The sequence below is a fragment of the Phyllobates terribilis genome, unplaced genomic scaffold (assembly GCF_046119375.1).
Source record: "Phyllobates terribilis strain yellow unplaced genomic scaffold, ASM4611937v1 Scaffold_2__4_contigs__length_985480577, whole genome shotgun sequence".
Lineage (NCBI taxonomy): Eukaryota > Metazoa > Chordata > Amphibia > Anura > Dendrobatidae > Phyllobates > Phyllobates terribilis.
This window is the reverse complement of record NW_027362762.1, coordinates 102,152,556-102,169,364: the sequence shown is the minus strand read 5'-3', so window position 1 is coordinate 102,169,364 and position 16,809 is coordinate 102,152,556.

Here is a 16,809-nt window from a genome sequence, read left to right as displayed (position 1 = left end):
GTAACATACTCCTAACTCTCTCAACCCAGTCCCACAGCATCATATTGTCCCCGGTGAACTTTGGGAGATTGCTGAGCATGGCCCCCAGCGGCAAGCTAGATTTAGGGGCTCCCAGGATGGACTGCTCTGCAGTGTCTGTGTCTAACGACTGCATCCTGCCAACTACGCCAAATGTAACACGGGTACTTTAGATGCAGTGACACAATGAAAATATGGAGGGAAAACAAGGAAAATAGCAGGTGAAAGTCTATAACTAACAGTTCACAGTCTGACAAGATGTAGCAGAGCCGAACCGGTTGTAAACGTCAGTTTGTACACTTAGCTGACTCTGGCTCCTCACAAGGCAGTCGCCAGCGGATGCAGGTGATGATTTCTTCAGGTTTCCCCGCCCAAACAATGCTCCGTTTTCTGGCGGCAGCGGGCGGTCTCCGGTTTTACCCGCTGAGCCCCTAGTCCTCGGCTCCACGGACCCTGCGTCCCTTGTCTCTATAGTCGGGCTTGACTCCTCCGGTCCACTGCATCCGACTCCTGCTCCCAGTACTCGAGCCAGGAGCCTGGACCCTCTCACACTGTTCTCCTGCGCAGGACTCAGCTCCACTTTCCCGTGCAAAACGTCCTTGTCTCTTCCTCTCTCCAGTCACACCAGGAGTCCCTCGGTCACCTGACTTCCCAGCTCTGTCTCTGGACACACACCCAACTTCCCAGTCACATGACTCCTGTGCTCGCAGTCTGTCTCCCCCCTGCAACAGGAAGTATGGCCCCGGCAGTTCCGGATCCCTTGCTCTGAAAGCACTTACACCCCGGTCTTCCCCCTTACAACTGTATAGTGATCAGCAAGTATTTCTTACCCCTGAGACTCCTTTTACAATGAGGATGGCTTCCTCTGCCACAGGGGTCCATAGCCTGTCACATTGCTAGTCACACTCGTGCCTCTACCATATGGTGGTATGAATTGTGTGGACCTGAATAGGATCAATATTGCCACCATCCTTTTTTTTGCCTGATGTGCAAGAAACTGTCCTGATGTCACCGGCACCAGCAGCGAGAGCTTCTATATAATGAGGAATTGTTCTCCCATGACAGAATCATATTCTTTATTTAATCTAGGTCATGGAGTAAAGTTGCCGGCAATGATGCGTATGTATATGTATGTGTTTCTGAAGGGTTGGATCAGTCATACTTGCAGATATGACTGTAGTTAGATTTGACAGCTCATGGCTTCTCATAATGAATTATCCTTAAATGAACTGAGAAATTGGAATAATACATTGTCCTGCCTGGGGCTCATTGTCCCTTTGATTAATTCAGCCATGGCTATAAATATTATACAGTGGGTATGGATTTACTCTGCATATATATTATTATCATCAAAAATACTAATTTAAGAAGTCATCCAAAATTAGAAGCCAGAACATTGCCAATCTTGCCTATTTGCGATGTCTAATATTGTAGCTCAGCCCCATTTACTTGAATTGAAGTATTAGATACTTTTCTCTATCACCAATGTTGTCCCATTAGCCAAAGGACAGATGGTGGATCCGCTCTGTTGTTGGCATAGATTAGACCCTTAAATGGAGTCTAAGGGCATAGTCAGACGCCGGTATAAATCGCACCGAGGTCGGAACGCAGTGCACGGACAAATTGGAGATTTACATTTTAAGAATGATGGAAAATGGTTCTCGTTTAGCTATTTCATAGGTCTGTGTCACTAAGACTGAATAATAACTTGTAAAAACACACCGAGAAATGGATAACCTAAATCAGGAAGTGATACCCATTGGGGTAGGTAATGTTGCACCCCAGAGCCCTGTGGTAGTTGCCCCTTGCTATTGTGTCAGATAATAGGCTCCATGGAGGTTCTTCTTGTGGGCCAGTTATTATTATTATTTATTATAATTTATTTCTATAGCGCCATTGATTCCATGGTGCTGTACATAGGAAGGGGTTACATAGCAAAAATCTGAAAAAAACATGATGTGTTAACATAGCCTAAGGGCTCTTACAAAAGACATATTTTCGCTCCGAGTGTGATCGGACAAAACATAGGATCGCACTTGGACCAGTGTTATTCTATGGGGCCGTCCACATGTCCGGATTGCATCCGATATTCGAATCGTACCCTGCCTTTCAAGTCAATGAATCTGTGGAATCAAGTGGATGACATCTGAGTGCGGTCCGATTTTCACAGACTGACAGAATGGAGAAGATGGAGAATTTTATTTCCTTCTTCTCATCCGAGAAAATGGGATTACACTATGATCACGCTCTGGTCAAACTCTGATCAGAGTCGGCCCGAGAGAGCATAGTCGGCCCGAATCTCTCGGATGAGAGAAAATATGGTGGTGTGATCTCGGTCTAAGGCTATGTCATCAATATAGGGATGAGTCACCAATATAGTAAGCCTGTAAAACCACTTTAATATCATTTTGTAAGGTGAATTGTAAATGTGGTATCCCAATATGTCAGAGAAGGCCGGGATAAATGGAACTTCTGTTCTCAGAATTATGGATAGTTCACTGGCACACATAGAGCTCCTATCTACCAGAACAGAGCACATAAGCCATCCTTCAGCTTGGCAAAATGCCCAGATGGTGCCCATACTATGTAGAAAATACAAGACAAGGAGAGCCGATCGTGTCTGGCAGATGGTACCAGCACCACTCCACCCCCATAGACTGGCACTGCATATATGTATTCATTCTATTCCCCATTTTGACAACACTACAAGTCTTCTGGGAAATGTAATTCGTCTGGACAGCTTACGTTTTAATTAGAACATATTTAGTAGTACAAAATAAAAACCAAATCTTTGTCTGTGACAGCAGAACATGTGTTCACATTCAGTTTATTATTATTAAAGGGGGCTATACAGGGATAGAATAATATGGCTACTTTTCCAGAAACAGTGCTACACCAGCCCATAGGCTGCATCTGGTATTGCATCTCAAATCCATAAATCAGTCCAGGACCAGTAAGGATATTCTTACCTCTTCCGCTCTTCATGCCCAGGCACAATTTAGTTTTTTTTTTTCTGTACATGCGGATTTATTAGCTCTTGAGTTTATCTCATACTCAGTTTTCTAAAAAAATTACCTCTTTTTTTCTTATGATATTTGAGGTATCATAATGTATGTATGTTTTTGTATGTAATGTATGTTTTTATGTTATGTTTGTGTATGTAAGGTATGTTGTTTTTTTTTTTAAATTTTTAGTACAAGGTATGACTTAAAGGGGTCGTCTTCTTTCAGAAAATCTTCATCCCCGGCTGTTTGCTATAAGCTCAGCGACTCTGACGGGGCGTTTCATCAACCCAGGCAGTAATGCTGCGCTCACTGATTGGCTGTCGACGTGATCTCAGCGCCTTAGCCAATACCGAACATCCGGACCAGCCTCGGGGACTCAGCGCTAAACCCGAGGAGGACGAGTAAAGAGTGCTTTGTAAATTTATAACAAACCACAGCAAGGGAAGAAGATTTTCTGTAAGGGGACAAACCCTTTAAATACATTTAGAAATGTGTTTCCTTTTCCATTTTAATTTCTCTATATGGAATACATAGGCTTTTTTTTTACTTCATTCCCAAATTGTGACTCTAATAAGGTCATAAAAGATCCATGGGGGGGCATCTCAATAATATATATATATATATATATATATATATATATATATATATATATACAGTACAGACCAAAAGTTTGGACACACCTTCTCATTTAAAGATTTTTCTGTATTTTCATGACTATGAAAATTGTACATTCACACTGAAGGCATCAAAACTATGAATTAACACATGTGGAATTATATGCTTAACAAAAAAGTGTGAAACAACTGAAAATATGTCTTATATTCTAGGTTCTTCAAAGTAGCCAACTATTGCTTTGATGACTGCTTTGCACACTCTTGGCATTCTCTTGATGAGCTTCAAGTGGTAGTCACCGGAAATGGTCTTCCAAAATCTTGAAGGAGTTCCCAGAGATGCTTAGCACTTGTTGGCCCTTTTGCCTTCACTCTTCAGTCCAGCTCACCCCAAACCATCTCGATTGGGTTCAGGTCTGGTGACTGTGGAGGCCAGGTCATCTGGCGTAGCACCCCATCACTCTCCTTCTTGGTCAAATAGCCCTTACACAACCTGGAGGTGTGTTTGGGGTCATTGTCCTGTTGAAAAATAAATGATGGTCCAACTAAACGCAAACCGGATGTAATATCATGCCGCTGCAAGATGCTGTGGTAGCCATGCTGGTTCAGTATGCCTTCAATTTTGAATAAATCCCCAACAGTGTCACCAGCAAAGCACCCCCACACCATCACACCACCTCCTCCATGCTTCATGGTGGGAACAAGGCATGTAGAGTCCATCTGTTCACCTTTTCTGTGTCACACAAAGACACGGTGGTTGGAACCAAAGATCTCAAATTTGGACTCATCTAACCAAAGCACAGATTTCCACTGGTCTAATGTCCATTCCTTGTGTTCTTTAGCCCAAACAAGTCTCTTCTGCTTGTTGCCTGCCCTTAGCAGTGCTTTCCTAGCAGCTATTTTACCATGAAGGCCTGCTGCACAAAGTCTCCTCTTAACAGCTGTTGAAGAGATGTGTCTGCTGCTAGAACTCTCTGTGGCATTGACCTGGTCTCTAATCTGAGCTGCTGTTAACCTGCGATTTCTGAGGCTCGTGACTCGGATAAACTTATCCTCAGAAGCTGAGGTGACTCTTGGTCTTCCTTTCCTTGGGCAGTCCTCATGTGAGCCAATTTCTTTGCAGCGCTTGATGGTTTTTGCAACTGCACTTGGGGACACTTTCAAAGTTTTCCCAATTTTTCGCACTGACTGACCTTCATTTCTTAAAGTAATGATGGCCACTCGTTTTTCTTTACTCAGCTGCTTTTTTCTTGCCATAATACAAATTCTAACAGTCTATTCAGTAGGACTATCAGCTGTGTATCCACCTGACTTCTGCACAACACAACTGATGGTCCCAACCCCATTTATAAGGCAAGAAATGCCACTTATTAAACCTGACAGGGCACACCTGTGAAGTGAAAACCATTTCCGGTGACTACCTCTTGAAGCTCATCAAGAGAATGCCAAGAGTGTGCAAAGCAGTCATCAAAGCAAAAGGTGGCTACTTTGAAGAACCTAGAATATAAGACATATTTTTAGTTGTTTCACACTTTTTTGTTAAGTATATAATTCCACATGTGTTAATTCATAGTTTTGATGCCTTCAGTGTGAATGTACAATTTTCCTAGTCATGAAAATACAGAAAAATCTTTAAATGAGAAGGTGGGTCCAAACTTTTGGTCTGTACTGTATATATATACTGTAAATATACAGTACAGACCAAAGTTTGGACACACTTTCTCATTTAAAGATTTTTCTGGATTTTCATGACTATGAAAATTGTACATTTACACTGAAGGCATCAAAACTATGAATTAACACATGTGGAATTATATACTTAACAAAAAAGTGTGAAACAACTGAAAATATGTCTTATATTCTAGGTTCTTCAAAGTAGCCACCTTTTGCTCTGATGACTGCTTTGCACACTCTTGGCATTCTCTTGATGAGCTTCAAGAGGTAGTCACCGGAAATGGTCTTCCAACGATCTTGAAGGAGTTCCCAGAGATGCTTAGCACTTGTTGGCCCTTTTGCCTTCACTCTGCGGTCCAGCTCACCCCAAACCATCTCGATTGGGTTCAGGTCTGGTGACTGTGGAGGCCAGGTCATCTGGAGTAGCACCGCATCACTCTCCTTCTTGGTCAAATAGCCCTTACACAGCCTGGAGGTGTGTTTGGGGTCATTGTGCTGTTGAAAAATAAATGGTGGTCCAACTAAACGCAAACCAGATGGAATAGCATGCCTCTGCAAGATGCTGTGGTAGCCATGCTGGTTCAGTATGCCTTCAATTTTGAATAAATCCCCAACAGTGTCACCAGCAAAGCACCCTCACACCATCACACCTCCTCCTCCATGCTTCACGGTGGGAACCAGGCATGTAGAGTCCATCCGTTCACCTTTTCTGCGTCGCACAAAGACACGGTGGTTGGAACCAAAGATCTCAAATTTGGACTCATCAGACCAAAGCACAGATTTCCACTGGTCTAATGTCCATTCCTTGTGTTCTTTAGTCCAAATTTGTCTCTTCTGCTTGTTGCCTGTCCTTAGCAGTGGTTTCCTAGCAGCTATTTTACCATGAAGGCCTGCTGCACAAAGTCTCCTCTTAACAGTTGTTGAAGAGATGTGTCTGCTGCGAGAACTCTGTGTGGCATTGACCTGGTCTCTAATCTGAGCTGCTGTTAACCTGCGATTTCTGAGGCTGGTGATTCGGATTAACTTATCCTCAGAAGCAGAGGTGACTCTTGGTCTTCCTTTCCTGGGGCGGTCCTCATGTGAGCCAGTTTCTTTGTAGCGCTTGATGGTTTTTGCAACTGCACTTGGGGACACTATCAAAGTTTGCCCAATTTTTCGCACTGACTGACCTTCATTTCTTAAAGTAATGATGGCCACTCGTTTTTCTTTACTTAGCTGCTTTTTTCTTGCCACTATACAAATTCTAACAGTCTATTCAGTAGGACTATCAGCTGTGTATCCACCTGACTTCTGCACAACACAAATGATGGTCCCAACCCCATTTATAAGGAAAGAAATCCCACTTATTAAACCTGACAGGGCACACCTGTGAAGTGAAAACCATTTCCGGTGACTACCTCTAGAAGCTCATCAAGAGAATGCCAAGAGTGTGCAAAGTAGTCATCAAAGCAAAAGGTGGCTACTATAAGAACCTAGAATATAAGATATATTTTCAGTTGTTTCACACTTTTTTGTTAAGTATATAATTCCACATGTGTTAATTCATAGTTTTGATGCCTTCAGTGTGAATGTACAATTTTCTTAGTCATGAAAATACAGAAAAATCTTTAAATGAGAATGTGTGTCCAAACTTTTGGTCTGTACTGTATATATACATATATATACAGGGTGGTCCAAAAGTAGGTGGACAGAAAATAATAACATTTGAATTAGGCTGTTGCTGTAACTGGGGAACAACTTGATTCATTAGAATTTTGAGATACTTATCTCCTGTGACTGTTCCATCAAAAAATATTGGTCCTAAAACACCAAAACTTGAAATACCACCCCAAACATTGACACCAGACTCATTTAGTTGTTGCTCTAATGTTAAATGCATGTTCTCATTATACCAGTAAATACAATTATGTCTGTTAATATGGCCGGATAATTTGAAAGAAGCTTCATCACTCCACATAATGTTATCTAAAATTACTGGATTTTCTTCAATTTCGTTAAGCATAATCTCACTAAATTGCAGCCGCCTGTCTGGATCATCCTCCAATAAACCATGAATTAGATGTGGACGATAAGCTTTCCACCCAATAGATTTCAGGATTCGCATGATAGAAGCTCGTGAAATTCCCAATTCCAAAGAGGCTCTTCTGTGGACTTTTTTGGACTCTGAACAAATGTTTCAGCAACAAGTTGTTTATTATCTTCTGTGCAGACTGTTTTGGGTCAACCAGTTTTTGGAGCATTAAGGATTGAGCCAGTGGCATTGAATTTGTCACGAATGCGGTAAATGGTTTGTCTCTTTGGGGCTTGAGTACCAAATGTTTCAACCCAATTTACTCTAACGGTTTCAGCATTTTGAGATTTCCAATACTCTGTTAAAATCCATTTTATTTGATCTGTATTTAAATTATTTGCCATTATGTGTTATCTGAATTATCTGAAAAGAGAACAGATTTGGGGGAGATCTATCTGTGAAAACTAGATCTGTGAAACTGGCTCAGTTGCCCTTAGCAACCAATCAGATTCCACCTTTCATTTTCTTAAGAGTCTGTGAGGAATGAAAAGTGGAATCTGATTGGTTGCTAAGGGCAACTGAGCCAGTTTTACTTTACACCATGTTTGATAAATCTCTCCCATCATAACCTTATTACACTTTCTGTCCACCTACTTTTGGACCACCCGGTATATATACACACACACAGAGCACCTCACTATATACTATATACATAGGTCCACATTATATACTTAATTATGCTTTATACACCACATAGGATGTGCAGGGGCTGGTGTATATACATATAGGAGGCACTGAGGGTGGTGTATATACATATAGGAAGCACTGAGGCTCGTGTATATACACATAGGAAGCACTGAGGCTGGTGTGTATAAATATAGGAGGCACTGAGGCTAGTGTATATACATATAGGAAGCACTGAGGCTCGTGTATATACACATAGGAAGCACTGAGGCTGGTGTGTATAAATATAGGAGGCACTGAGGCTAGTGCATATACATATAGGAGGCACTGAGGCTGGTGTATATACATATAGGAGGCACTGAGGCTGGTGTATATACACATAGAAATCACTGAGGCTGGTGTATATGACGCGCTCCCAGGGCCGTGGGGTACTCGGCAGCCGGGCCTCTGGTTGCCGGGGGATATCACAGTGGCTGGCCCGGTCCGTGACCCAGGGCTGCCAGTGAAATGGGGGAATACTTTTATATGGGGTTTTTCGTGACGCCACCTGTGGTGTCTGGTGAGGATCACAAGCGCTGCAACAGTCCTCTGAGGCCGATGGTAGGGCAGCTTGGGATGGAATGGCTCCCCACAGGTGGAGCGGGCCTCAGAGCAGCGTGGGGGGATGTATTGGATGGTGGTGCAGGGGAGAGACGGCAGGACAGTCCCGGAGGAAAGATGGACACTCACACGGGGGTAAGCTTCAGTACCTTTACTGGTGATGCTGCAGGCACGGTCCAGGGTACTCCAGGTGAAGGGCGCACTTCTGGACTCTCCCCAGTGAGCGGGTATAGGGCCTCCTTATCCGTTGCTTTACTCTCTAAGCTTCTGGCCTGCCTGGAACTAGGCCTAGCTTGGTTACTGTCTCTCTTAGCACCTGCTGACCTGGTGGTAGGGCCTTCTTTTTGGATATCACTCTCCCTGGACGCTGGGACCTCTGTGACTCCTGGCTCTGGTACTACAATCAGCATTAGGTGGACCTGGGACCTGTAGTTCTCCAGGGGTTCCGGTGGTTCCTACTGGGTATAAGGAGTCCCTGTAGGCGCAGACCCGGTGTCCGGTATATAAATCGGGGTGAGCTACTATGCTCCTCTGCCCCCTGAGTTCCACTCTCCTTTTCTCCTCGCCGTCGACCACACTCGGGGCCCTTACTACTTGGCAGCTAGCGTGCTGCATCTTCACCGCTCTCCGAGCGTCGGCACGCTCTCAGCTCACTCAGAGCTGTGTTCCTGTCTGGACACTCACAGACTGAACTGAAACTCAGACCAAGACTTCACTCTCACTGAGCTGCATGGCTCCATCTTCCCTTTATATATCCCTAATGGGCTCCCTCTACTGGTCTGAGGTGGAAGCTGGAGGTGTATGAATGTAGTGAGGACCTCTTGTGGAGAAGCCCGTCCATGCACCCTTCTGGGTTCTGTGGCACCAATGCGCAGCAGGGGCGCCACATTTATACATATAAGAGGCACTGAGACTGGTGTATATACACATAGGAAGCCCCAAGCTGGTAATGTTGGTAACTCACCAAGCTGGAGATGCTACAGATCCTGCAGGGCACATGCAGCTACTGTTTGAAGTAATCGGGGTTTAGGTACCACTGGTGCTGTTTCAGGTTCAGATACCCCTGGAGCGGTGTCAGGCTCAGGTACCGCCAAAGCGGTGTCAGGCTCAGGTACCACTGGTTCAGCTTCAGGTTCAGGTACCACTGGAGCGGCTTCAGGTTCAGGTACCGCCAGAGCGGCTTCAGGCAACGGGAACAGGTTCAGGGCTAGACAACACAGATCACATGACAGTTCAGGTTCAGACTAAGCGGATTCTACCACAAGTTCATGAACTAACAGAATAGGTTCAGTAATAGGTTCAGGGACCTGACAACTAACTAGCAGGCACAAACACAAGCTAACACTAAAGAGGGCATTGTACAAGCACTTCCCTACAGGGGAGAGTGCCTTAAATACTAGAGGCCTCACAGCTACTGGCTGGGGGCATTTCGAAAGTGCTTGTTGCCCCTTTAAGAATCGAGGAGCGCATGCATGCACTAGGCACGCCACTGGGAGACCTGTGCACAGGCTCCAGGAAACCAGGACGCCAGGCAAGGCACGGAGACACCGCTGAGCAGCTGTGGCAGTGAGTATGTTGGCATCCCTGCCGGAAGGAGGGAAGGTGAGAATGCAAGGATGCCGGCATTAGTGTTACAACAGGATGTGTGAAATCGGCCTTACTGCAGTTTCTGCTTACCTCCAGGTGTAACAAAGGACTAGACAGAAAAAAACAACAGATTGAACCTTTTTTTCCCTAATGACAGATGCCAGGAAACATCTATCTATCAAAAGAGAAGGTATTAAGCAGCACATGTGTGGCGCCCCTGAGGGTTCGGTCGCCACAGAGGTACTGCAGCTCACCCAGAGGTGAGGTATCTCACTCTCAGGTAAGGAAGGAGTACAGCTCAAGACCCTAACACCTGCATTCACTACACCACATTTCCGGGGGACAGGGCGAGATTGCTCCTACGGGAGAGCACAGTCCCTGGTCCCTGGCTGGAGTGGGGGGAACCACCTAGAGAGGGGGAACCATGTAGTGGATGGGGTGGAGGACGTAGATCCTGGGAGCACGTGTAGAAGGAGGTATAAGAGGGAGGAACCATCTTAGATCAGGGTTCAGTCAGTCTGAGGAGAAGTGGAAGGAGCAGGGGCTCTGTAGGAGCTCTGCTCCAGAGGCGGGCCTAGCCAGGAGGCCTGAGCCTGAGAGGAGAGGGAGCAGGAAAGACTCCAAGAATAAGAAGAGAAGGGACCCTAGGGGTACGGGCTGTGCAGCAAGCCACCCGTACACCCGCTGCTGCCAGGAGGTAGAGGGGTCAGGCCAGATAAGGGGAACCGGTCCCTCAACTAGCGGAGAAACAGCAAGGCTCAACTAGAAACCGGAGGCTGCAGCATTTCATGTACTGTAAGTCCACACCAGTCGCACTAAGAAGGTAGCCACATAGGACCCAGGGGACGGAACACACGTCGCCCGCCAAGGCCCGAGGGTACCGGATAGAAGTGTCGCTGGGTGTGAGGTGCAGGGAGAAGGCCAGAGAAAGGACACACAGAAGGGGGTCCTGCTAAGTACTCCGGAGCTATCTGGGGGTGGACTGAGCCCCTCACTGAGTACGCACAGCACGACGGGGGAGATTGCTCTGGCACCTGTAATCTGGACTGCAACAACTGTGAGTAAAGATCTTGGGACTGCATCACACGGACTCTGTGTTCATTACTGACTCCCTGCACTACAACCATCATCATCCACACACACTGCCCTGAAGCTACACTCTTCCTGTGGGGAGTTATACCACCCTTGCTGCAAAACCACCAGCTTCAGAGGACTGTTCCGCAGCGGCGGCCCCTATTAGCCGCATTCCACAGGTGGCGTAATCAGACATTAAACACCTTTACATATAGACTAGCCTTTGGATTGACGACCTGGGTCACGGACCGGGTCACCGCCACAGTGACTACAACCCCCAGCATCTACAGGCCCCGCTCCGGGTACCCCACGGCCCAGGGGGCGCGTCACATGCAAATCTGAAAATAGAAAACTGCGGGTGCCCGTCCTGCTGGCATGTACTAACCTTGAATATGAAAAAGTAAAAACGAACTGCAACAAAGGCTCCTTCTTCAAGGCTTGAGAAAGGCTTACAGAACCGAAACGTTGCCTTAGCCCTTATGGGTGAATAAAATCACGTTTTTTGAAGGAGTGCTGTCCATTTTTAATTTTTTATCTATCTATCTATCTATCTATCTATCTATCTATCTATCTATCTACAGTGCCTACAAGTAGTATTCAACCCCCTGCAGATTTAGCTGGTTGACACATGCGGAATTAACTTGGCATCGTGACATTTGTACTGTAGATCAGCCTGGAAGTGGGAAATGCACTGCAGCAAATTTTATTTTTTTTTTTTTAAAAACGTTAAAAGTTAATTCAGAGTGTCATTTATTATTCAACCCCTCAAACCACAAGAATTCTGTTTGGTCCCCCAAAAGTATTAAGAAGTAGTTCAGGCACCAAGAATAATGAGCTTCACATGTGTGGATTAAAGATCTCTTTTGCCAGCCTTTTCTGACTATTTAAGACCCTCCCCAAACTTGTGAACAGCACTCAGACATGGTCAACATGGGAAAGACAAAGGAGCATTCCAAGGCCATCAGAGACAAGATCGTGGAGGGTCACAAGGCTGGCAAGGGGTACAAAACCCTTTCCAAGGAGTTGGGCCTACCTGTCTCCACTGTTGGGAGCATCAACCGTAAGTGGAAGGCTTATGGAACTACTGTTAGCCTTCCACGGCCAGGACAGCCTTTGAAAGTGTCCTCCCGTGCCGAGGCCAGGCTTGTCCGAAGAGTCAAGGCTAACCCAAGGACAACAAGGAAGGAGCTCCGGGAAGATCTCATGGCAGTGGGGACATTGGTTTCAGTCAATACCATAAGTAACGTACTCCACCGCAATGGTCTCCGTTCCAGACGAGCCCGTAAGGTACCTTTACTTTCAAAGCGTCATGTCAAGGCTCGTCTACAGTTTGCTCATGATCACTTGGAGGACTCTGAGACAGACTGGTTCAAGGTTCTATGGTCTGATGAGACCAAGATCGAGATCTTTGGTGCCAACCACACACGTGACGTTTGGAGACTGGATGGCACTGCTTACGACCCCAAGAATACCATCCCTACAGTCAAGCATGGTGGTGGCAGCATCATGCTGTGGGGCTGTTTCTCTGCCAAGGGGCCTGGCCATCTGGTCCGCATCCATGGGAAGATGGATAGCACGGCCTACCTGGAGATTTTGGCCAAGAACCTCCGCTCCTCCATCAAGGATCTTAAGATGGGTCGTAATTTCATCTTCCAACAAGACAGCGACCCAAAGCACACAGCCAAGAAAACCAAGGCCTGGTTCAAGAGGGAAAAAGTCAAGGTGTTGGAGTGGCCTAGTCAGTCTCCTGACCTTAACCCAATTGAAAACTTGTGGAAAGAGCTCAAGAATAAAGTCCACATGAGACACCCAAAGAACCTAGATAACTTGGAGAAGATCTGCATGGAGGAGTGGGCCAAGATAACTCCACAGACCTGTGCCGGCCTGATCAGGTCTTATAAAAGACGATTATTAGCTGTAATTGCAAACAAGGGTTATTCCACAAAATATTAAACATAGGGGTTGTATAATAATTGACCCACACTTTTATGTTTAAAATTTAATAAAATTCAACTGAGCAACATAACTTTTTGGTTTGTAAGATTTATGCTTCTGTTCATAAAACCTACTCTCGTTTGCAGTTTGAAGGCTCTAACTTATTTGCATCTTATCAAACCAGCTAAATCTGCAGGGGGTTGAATACTACTTGTAAGCACTGTATCTAAATGAAGGCAACATTCCCAAAATAGAAAATGTAATAGGCTCACACCTAGAGCCGAAACGTCGCCAATATTGGCCATTAAAAAGTAATTTTTCACTTTTTTGAATTGGTATGCTGCCTCTATTTTCTTTGATTCATTCTATCTGTCTATCTACAGTTTAGGGGAATTTTGTTACACCATAAAAAAACAATACACTATTTTTGTTAATATATTAGATGCAAAACTAATTTTCTAATACAGTAGAAACATGCTAAATCTAAACGAATTAGAATTTTTGGACCTATATAAAGAAAACAAGGAATGTGTGTGAAATTCCCATCTATCCAGAAACACAGTCATCATAAATACTTTATCCACTCTCAGGCTCAGGAGACAGTCTGCTTTTAAATCAAGGCAAAATTGTTCCCTGTTGGTATAAGTGCAGCCGCTTGAATTAATCCACTTTTATGGTTTTTGTTATCCCATAAGCCTCAACCAACTGGCGCAAGATTTATTAAGAAGGAAACCTCTGTGCTGTCTTCAGCTCTTCTCCTCCGATGTACAGAGAGCTTTTGTCATTTTTAATCTTGCCCTTGATAAAAATAGAGCAGATTTTTGCTGCTCTAATCAGATTAACAAATATTTTACAGAACAAACAACAAATAGGTCTACAACTCTGTGCCGAATAATATCTTTATAGGACACAGAGCTCTAATTTTCTGATACAGAGCTTTGTCTCCCCTGATTCTCTACGCTCAGCCAGCTCTCTACACTCAAGGGTGACTTTATGCAATTTTTGCATTAAAGTGAATCTGTAGCCTGTGACTCACACCTCTTAACAATAACTCCATATTTAAAGATAAATCCACATAGAGACACTGGAATAGGATGTGGACTGAGTGTGACTACACGCCAATGCGACTACGCCACACGTGACCTCAAGCATGCACCTTGTAATGAGATGTCCGATCAGCTGCAGATCTACTGAACTGAACTTAAGAGCCTCATATAGGCTTTTACGGTGACATGTAAAAGTTTGGGCTCCCCTGGTCAAAATTACTGTTAATGTGAACACTTAAGCTAGTTGAAGATGAAATGATCTCTAAAAGACCTAAAGTTTAAGTTGACACATTTTCTTTGTATTTTATGCAAAAAAAAATATATATATATATGTTCATCTTTTACATTTTAAAAATTACAAAAAAGAAAATGGGCTGAAGCAAAAGTTTGGACATTGTGCATGGCTAGTATCTAGTAACACTCCCTTTTGAAAGTATCACAGCTTTTGTAGCCAGCCAAGAGTCTTTCAATTCTTGTTTTGTGGGATTTTCATCCATTCTTCTTTGGAAAATTCTTCCAGTTCTGTGAGATTCCTGGGTCGTCTTTCATGCACTGCTATTTTGAGGTCTAGCCACAGATTTTCAATAATGTTCAGATCAGGGGACTGTGAGGGCCATTGTAAAACCTTCATCTTGCGCCTTTTGAGGTAGTCTATTGTGGATTTTGACATGTGTTTATTCATTTGTAGAAACCATCCTCTTTTCACCTTCAGCTTTTTTACAGACAGTGTTAAGTTTGCATCAAGAATTTGTTGAAATTTCATTGAATCCATTCTTCCCTCTGCTCATGAAATGTTCCCTGTCCCATTGGCTGCAACACAACCCCAAAACATTATTGATCCAACCCCATGCTTAATGGTTGGTGAGATGTTCTTTTGATGAGATTCTCAACCCTTTTTTCTACACATAAACCTTTGATCATTGTGGCCAAAGAGTTCTATTTTAATCTCATCGGTCCACAGGACTTGTTTCCAAAATGCATCAGGCTTGTTTAGATGTTCTTTTGCATGCTTCTGATGCTGAATTTTATGATGAGGACGCAGGAGAGGTTTTCTTTTTTTGACTATTCCATGAAAGCCATATTTGTGCAGGTGTCTCTGAACAGTAGAACAATGTATCACAACTCCAGAGTCTGCTAAATCTTTCTGAAGATCTTTTGCAGTCAAGCGGGGGTTCTGATTTGCCTCTCCAGCAATCCTAAGAGCATCTGTTACAGAAATTTAGCTTGGTCTTCCAGACCTTATCTTGATCTCCTTATTCCTGCTAACTGCCATTTCTTAATTACATTTCGAGCTGAGGAAAGGGCAACTTGAAAACACTTTGCTATTTTCTTATAGCTTCTCCTGCTTTGTGGGCCTCCACCATTTTCAGAGTGCTAGGCAGCTGGTTAGAGGAACCCATCACTGCTGTTTTTTCGCACAAGGTTAGAGGAGGCTGGGTTTTTATAAAGCTGGGAAATTTCCATCACCTGGCTTTTCCTAACGATCATAATGAACAAGCCATAACCCTAACAGGCTAATTAAGGTCTGAAACCTTGGTCAAAGTTATCTGAGCACATAAATCTCCAGGGGTGCCCAAACTTTTGCATCGGCCCATTTTTGTTTTGTAATTTTTAAAATGAAAAAAATTACAATATATATATTTTTTTGCCTAAAATACAAAGTAAATGTCATCTTTAACTTTGATAATCAGCCGCTCCCGATGCCGGCAGCAACCGGAGGTGCTTAGTTGCAGAGATGCACAGTGGCCGCAGCCGGGTACTACACATCCGAACTTGTAGTACCCAGCCGCAGCCACTATGCAGCTGACAAACCTGTGCAGCTCTGTAAGTAAGCACTTCTGGCTGCTGCCAGCACCTGGAACAGCTGATCAGATGGGAATGCCAAAATGTCACACTCCCACCAATCTAATATTAATGACCTATCTTAAGAATAGGCCATCAAGTAACAGTCCTGGTCAACTCCTTTAAGTTCATGATAGGAGAGCAATGGACGGTTTAGACATGATGATCTATACTCAGACCGTGAATGCCATATGTGTGAAATCAGCCTAACTCATCACCTTACTTAATTAAAAGCATAAAAAGAGGAGATATGCAGAAAGATATTAGAAACTCTAATACATACAAATGAATACATGTTAGTAAATAGATGTACATAGAGATATCCAATATAACAACAAAAAAGTCGGCATCTCCAATAAAATCTCTGCAGTTCAAAAAGCATCTCTCAATTATCATAAATAATAAATATGTATTTTTCTTACCTGGTATAAATGCCGCTGTTCTCCTGAATCCGGCGTTGTTTTTCTTTTGTTCCAATGCCTCTCTGTTACTGAGATGATCCTCTCTTCCTGTACGTAAATCTAGTCTTTTTAGCCAAGAAGGTGTGGTCCTCAACTCTTTGCTCTGTGATTTTTTGTAAGGACCATGCCCATTTGGCTAAAAAGAATAAAATTTATATACAGGGAAGAAGGGGACATGCCTCAGAAATGGAAAGGCGCAGATACAACAAATAATGCCAGATTCAGGAGAACAGTGGCATATACACCAGGTAAAATAATTAC